The 7,058-nt window shown below is 38.1% G+C and overlaps 1 long non-coding RNA gene across 1 annotated transcript; it reads left to right on the top strand.

Annotated features, from left to right (window-relative positions):
- Positions 1–4,474: 4,474 nt before the first annotated feature.
- LOC148862820 (uncharacterized) lies at positions 4,475–6,441 on the top strand. Its single transcript, XR_016110410.1, has 2 exons — positions 4,475–4,552; positions 4,711–6,441. It is a non-coding gene; the product is annotated as an uncharacterized LOC148862820 (long non-coding RNA).
- Positions 6,442–7,058: the final 617 nt, after the last annotated feature.

Genomic DNA, 7,058 nt, shown 5'->3' with positions numbered 1-7,058 from the left:
GGGTGAAAATAGGCTAATGTTAACGTTAACGGGCCTTTGACCCTTAATTAGGGTGTATGGTAGAACATAACACAAAATGACAAAGAACTTATTAAATCTCCTCTCAGTTTGAACCCCCCTCCTATTTCCTCTTTTTTCCTCCACCGAATCCTTAGTTCACACACCGGCAAGCACACCACACTGGCCATCGTTCATCGGCGACGAAACCTCCGGTGACACATTCTCTGGCATCCTCTTCTTCTTCTTCTTACAAAAGACTTCCTGGTTTTCTGCTTTCAACAAATAGAAGGTCACCTGAACCTCAGCTCACACAGGCGCTACCCTAGTGAATGAGAAACCCCTCTGTAATCGACATTCAACAGACAAAAACTTACTGTCTTTTTTGCTTTTAAGTTGTAATCATAAGATGGATCTATGTTTTGACATCCCTGAGCAAGGACTTCTTGTAAATACATTGTGTCATCTTTATTGAAAACGTTGATATTAAAAAAAAAGAATAAATTATAAAGGCCCCCCTGTATTATTGGATTTGTGACAAACATCCCTGTATTTTGTTTTGTGACAAAAACCTTCTTGTACTATCATTATGAGACGAAGACCCTCTTCCTTTTATCTTTCCTCCAAAATGATGAGAAATCTGTCCTTTCAATATTTTTTAATCCCCATATTACTCTTTTAATAGTTATTCGAACAATTTTTACCTTTTTTGTCACAAAAGAAAGTCCCTTTGTCACAGACTCCATAATACAGGGGGATATTTGTAATTTATCCAATTTTTTTCTCAGAAATTACTAAAATATCAAATATTAACAAACAATAACTAATTAGTGAACAATAATGAGAAATCAAATTTAAAAAGTTGATAACCAAAAAATAAAACCGGATAACAGGCGATAACCCAAACCAAATACCCAATACAAAGGACCATGTAGAAGGTGACGTGGTTGAATCTAATTAAAAGTGCACCATGTCCCACACTAAAGGAAGTGCAGGAAATCCAGGTTCAAAAGGCATTCGCTCTGAATTTCATTAAGAAAGAATGTGTTTGGTTTGAAGGAAAAGATAAGGAAAGGATGGTGAAAATAAGGTGGATTCAAGAATGTGGGCTAGGGGGCCGTTAGGCCGTTAGGGTTGGACCTATCTCCTTATACCCCGATCAACCTCGGCTAGGCCCATTGGCCCTATGATGGAATGATGGTCGACCCCAAGCAGACACCCCCGCAGTATACATTTATGTCAAAGGAGAAGATGAAAAGAGGGTAAATATGTATTATTTTGTATATATTTATATTATTTCCAAATTGAACCAAAGTGCAAAAAATCCTCTTTTTGTTGGAATAGTAGAGACTGCCTTACTGCGGTTGGGCCTTGGTCAGAATATTCTAGGCTCACTTAAACTTGGGTTGGGGTTAGGTTGAGGTTTTGGATAGTTGGATTCCAATCTGAACCTGTCGAATCCAATCTGGGCCAGTCCGAATAAATAAATACGTAAATGTGTATATTATAGTTATGTACAAATATTTTTTTTAACTTATATATATATATATATATATATTTTCAATCAATTTTACTTTTAAATTGGACAATAAAACTCAATAAAAGATGGTTTAAAAAAAAATATAAATAAATCCTCTCAAACCCAATTAATTCACCCAAGCACATCCAACCAACCTCGCCCAAGCCCCGTTCATATTATGCATAAATTATGTTTTATGCAAGGTTTTTCAAACCCAAGAACTATTTAAACCATCGTCGATCGATATTTTGGGTCTGATTTGAATAAAACCCGTCATTTCCCAAAAAGCCATTGACAAAGTCAGGAAAACGTTGACCCTGACAACCGAATTGTCTAACCGGGCAACCGGGTTAGCAAGAGATGATTTTCATATCGAGTCACTTATTTTGCTCAAAATTTTAGGTTAAAAAATTAAAAATTCCCTTCATGTTCCAAAATTTGTTCGACCCCATTTCCCTTTGTTCATGTGTTTTGTTTCCTAGGCGTTTCATATGCACGCTTACCATTGGAAAAATCTTCATTTTAACCCTTCCTCTAACAGTTAGGCGAGTTCATATGAAAATTTTCTTTTCCTTCCTCCCCATCACCCCTTCACCCTCACTGACGTCATAGCCTGAAACCCATTCGTTGTCGGAGACGATACTGCAACTAAGCCGCTTTCAACAATGAAAGATATCGTCGTTTCCATCCTTGCCATTGATACCCTCGATTTTGGTTGACAACAATGTCTATTAAAGCTGAAATCTGATCTGGGTTCCTCCGATATTTCTAAGATATTAAAGCTGAAATCTGATCTGGGTTCCTCCGATATTTCTAAGATATTAAAGCTGAAATCTGATCTGGGTTTCCTCCATTTTTTCTAAGAACTTTCTCCAAACAAACTATCTTTATAGGGATCTATCACTATAAATATGGGCCAGCAATAGCAAACATAAACTGGCTCTTGACTGCAACGCCTGGTTCTGTTTGAAATATAACTGTGATTTTGCATTTCTGTGACTTTTGGATGATTAAACATGCCATGGATGAATTTCATTTAATGGATTAACGAGGCTGAGTTAAATCATTCAATAATAATCCTTATCAAGGAAATACAAAACTGAAGAGTGGCAATGAAGGATTATGTCATTGACCAAATAACAACAATAACAACAAACACTTCTACTACATTTGTTTGGTGACTGTAGACTTGTCAATGCGGTGTAGTTAATAATTCGCCATTTCTTTCAATAAACAAATGGTAAAATAGATGCATGATTCACAAGTGTCAAAAACTTCACTAGGGCTGTTCACTGGCTGGGTTGGGTTAATTTACTGGTGTTTTTCTAATTGACCTGATTTTCTCGGGTTACCTAAAGATGAAATCGAAACTAACCCTATACTAAGCAAAACCGATTTGGAAAGTCAAACTTTGTTGTTCTACTTGCTATCCATCCACTGCGCCTTGTCCCTTCTTGCTTGTGGCTGGTTCCTTGAAATTTGAAAATTTTGATTCTTGAGAATTTAGAGAATGAGAGTGCTTGAGTATCAAACTAATATTTCTAAGAAAAAAATGACACTTATTTGCCATTGTCTATTTGGTGTAAAGGACTTTAGAGAATAGTGATCATTTCTTTAAACCTTTCCAAAAAAGGCAAGAAACTATCAAACTAATATTTCTAAAAGAGTAAAGGTATAGGGAGTAGGACTAGGGATTCCTTGCCTTGCAATGATCTTAAAGAGAAGACTAGAAATTAAATTAGGTTGTAATTAGGATAGAAACAACCTAGTTAAATAATAACTAAAAGTAATAAGTAGTTATATAAATCGCTTCGATTCAATTTTCACATATGAAAACCGAAACCAAATTAAACCGTTGATTTATCCATCTTTACAACCCAAAACCAACCGGTGGTAAAAAAAAACCGGCTGACTTAAATTGGATCGAACTGGGTTGATCGATTTGATCAATTTAAATTTTGTTATGAACAACCCTAAACTTCAGAATGCCAACCGTGGACATCGTGATCAGTTATTATCTGAAGCCTATAATTTAGGCAATTTTTATGATGTCAGATGGAAAGGTGTTTCAATCTCCAATACGCAAACCCAGAATAAAACCAAGTATTAATGGGGACAACTAGGTCTGATCGGATCACATCCCTAAACAACACTTTTGACCAGAACGATTTTGTTGATTATCGAAAAAAACATCTATAATTAGCCAAATATCATGTTATTTCTATCACCGATTTGCCCATATATATATATATATATATAATTTATTGGGGAGCAGTAAGGGAGTATTCCAGCAATGAAGTTGAACCCAATGTGTATCAGAATTAGGATGAATCTGATCAAATCAACTGCCAGCAAGTATGCAATTTATATGTTTTTTAACTATTAACATAACATGTTAACACCGTGCCTATTCATTACATGTCCCTGTGTACTTTGAATTCTCAATTCAGCCACTCACTAAGGAAGAAGCCAAGAGTGGCAACATGTTTTGAAGAATAGGCTGATTTGGGTCATAATTATGTGAAACATACCTCATCCGAAGGTATCAACAGCAAGGATGGCAGCAGTGATATCTTTCACTACGGGAAGCGGCTCGGTTGCAGTATCGGTGAATGGGTTTCAAAGTCAGTAAGGATGAAGGGGCGGCGGGGAGGGAGGGAAAAGAAAGCAACAGAAAGGAGAGGTAGGCTCGATCTAATTATTTTTGATAAAATTTTGGCATCAGTTTCAAATTAATTTGGAGAAGGTAACGTATTCGAACAGGATTGGATGGAACAGAAAATTTTCTGTCCTTATGGGACGGGACAGACTATTTGAACTCTGCATTTATTCACTTTTCTGCTGACTTAAACGCAGATATCCTGAACCTGTCTATGTTGTTTGTAATTCTCCATTTGTCGGTAATGCCAGTTATTAACACCAGCGTCTTTTTTTTTTTTTTTTCTTTTGTTCTTTGACATTTGCGTTGAGTTAGGGCAGCACCAGTGCTTAACCGCTCTACATGATTCTCCCCGGCGATTCACGCTTCAGAGAAAGGTGGAACAGTAGATTCTTGTTTTTATTTTATATTTTGTGTTTTTATTTTTTTCTAGTTTTTTGCATATATCATTTCCGATTTAGGTTTTTTTGTAATATCTTTAGTTTTTCATTCATTTTGATACCATTTTTTTTTCAAATTTTCTGTGATTCCTAAGCTGCAACGTTCAACCTTTGGAAAGTGGATTGATTCCTAACGAATATGCTCAGGTAGAAGAAGCTTTAAAATCCAGAGGGGTTTCAGGTTGTTTTATTAGTTAACACAGTGAGATTACAAGAAAGCTTGAAGATCCAAGAGAGGATTCAGGTTGCTTGAAGATCCTCATTGAATATGTTCAGTTCAGATTACGAGAGACTGTAAGAACTTATTGAAATCCTTATCCGAATCTGAGCTGAAGATGGGGCTTTCAGCTGATTTTTCATCATTCTGTCTAGTAAGTCTTTCAGGTCAATTTCATGCTTTGGCACTCGTTTATGGCGTTATTGGCCTTCCAGACATTTCTTTCTGGCGTTAGTCAAGTCATCTTTGACTATATAGTAAATATTAAGCATTTCTTTTATAAATTTTGAGAGATTTCAGACATTTTGTTGGCTATTTATAATTAGACTTAATTATTGTCTAACAGTATCCTTAAGTTTTCTAACGATCGTCAAAAACTTTAAAAAGACCAAAATGACTATTTTACCCGTTATTTTGTTTTCTTTAGACAATTATCTCTCTTTGAAAAATAAGAAAATAAGGAGGAGCATTTGATGAATTTGAATGCTCGAAAACAAAGACCGAGCACCATCATCGTATGGCAGCCGCTGCATCTTCCGAGAACCATCTTGGCCTTCATCAAAAACAATAGGGCACTAACATCGGTGTTAACCCCATACTTTTACGCAGGCTTATTCATTACTATCTCCGACACTGCACAATCAAGAGCCCATATGTTGGCCGACGCCTCGTGTTCATTGCAGGTGATGGATTCCGGCAACATGTAGAGTACTTCTTAACCCAAACGCCCCACCTTCTGTTCTCTTGTTCTCTTGTACTGGTCCTGCCTTCTTCGCCAGCCCAAAATCAACAACCTTAATCTCATTGCTTTCATTTGGAGAAGAACAGAGGAGGAAACAAAGACGTTAGAGAATTAATCTTTGTAACGTCGAACATCAGATTCCTATTACGAACCACCAGATTTTTTGAGCAAAGCAGCTGAAGTACCTCCAGAAGCGTACACGAGGAAGATATTGTAAATTTGTTTCCCATTCTCAACGATAAGATTGGGTTAGATCTCTTTCTCCACATAGGCTTATAGCAAGGAAGATTTGGAAAGCACAAGGATTTCACTACCATCAATACGGCGAGCCTCGGCTTTAATCTGGGACGAAACCCATGCCTCGTCTTGCATGAGTTGGTGAAGCCGGTGAACGAAGTGCGGGGTGGAGCTGCCGTCGAGTAGCGTATTTCACCGGATGGCATCTTGCTTGGCGGCGAGTAGCTTCCGAGGGTCTAGATGCTGCTCTTCACCCTCTCTCTGGCTTGGCGGCGAGTAGCTTCCGAGGGTCTAGATGCTGCTCTTCACCCTCTCTCTGGCTCGGCGGCAACCATTTTATTTTCAATTCCCAGACATTCTCAGTGAATGGTGAACGGTGGAACCTTCGCCAGAGTGAACGCTGAACGGGCAAAGAGCGGCGATCTGTCTTGTTTCATTGTAGCTCTGGCCTTTCCCCGCCGGAACACCCATCTCGTTTCATCACAGCTTCGGCCTCTGCGTTCCTCTCCCTCTCTCTCACTCTCTCGTTACAACATTTCTGGATGTCTAGTAATCCAACAAAAATCTCTACTGTTATGCGGCTTTTTTCTGTGCTATCTCGTAATTTACACATGATTACTTCCCTCTCAATCTTGCAGCTCTAGACGTGTGTGAATTTGTTTTGTAACTTACCCAACTTAGTCTCGTGGCCCCACTTTCAGTGATTTAGACTTCAGCAATTTGAAGCTACCGGCCCTACCGTTGTTGATGATACTTTCAAATGCCATTCCCGGAAAACATATCTAAAGCCGGTAGTTACATCTCTTCGCCAGAAAGTTGAAGGTAAGAGCATGGTTTTTAAAATCGAACCGGTTAGAGGTCTGGTTAATGGTTCGAACGGTTCGATTGTTCGATCCGAACGGCCAGCCCATTCTAATAACAAAATAAAAAAAAAATGATCAATACCGTTTGAGCGATTAATCATCCGGTTCAATGGTTTGTTGACCAAAATTAATAGTTTTGAGGAAAAATGGAACCGATCAAGTGACCGATTCCCAATTTTACCATGGGTAAGAGTGAGAAAGAGGGATAGAGAGGAAGGGTAACATTGGATTATTCATTTGTATATATAATACATTTGATGATGGTAGATTTGGCTCTCCACTGACATCATGACACATGGCATTGTAGAACATCTGGATGACATCCCAGCATCACCTAGGTGACGACTTGCCTTAGCCAAAATGATGGAGTCCCAATTGGCGACT

This window comes from Nelumbo lutea, chromosome 3, assembly GCF_056320005.1.
Source record: "Nelumbo lutea isolate HS-2025 chromosome 3, American lotus-T2T, whole genome shotgun sequence".
NCBI lineage: Eukaryota > Viridiplantae > Streptophyta > Magnoliopsida > Proteales > Nelumbonaceae > Nelumbo > Nelumbo lutea.
The sequence above is the reverse complement of the archived record's forward strand: the minus strand, read 5'-3'. Positions and strand labels throughout refer to the sequence as shown.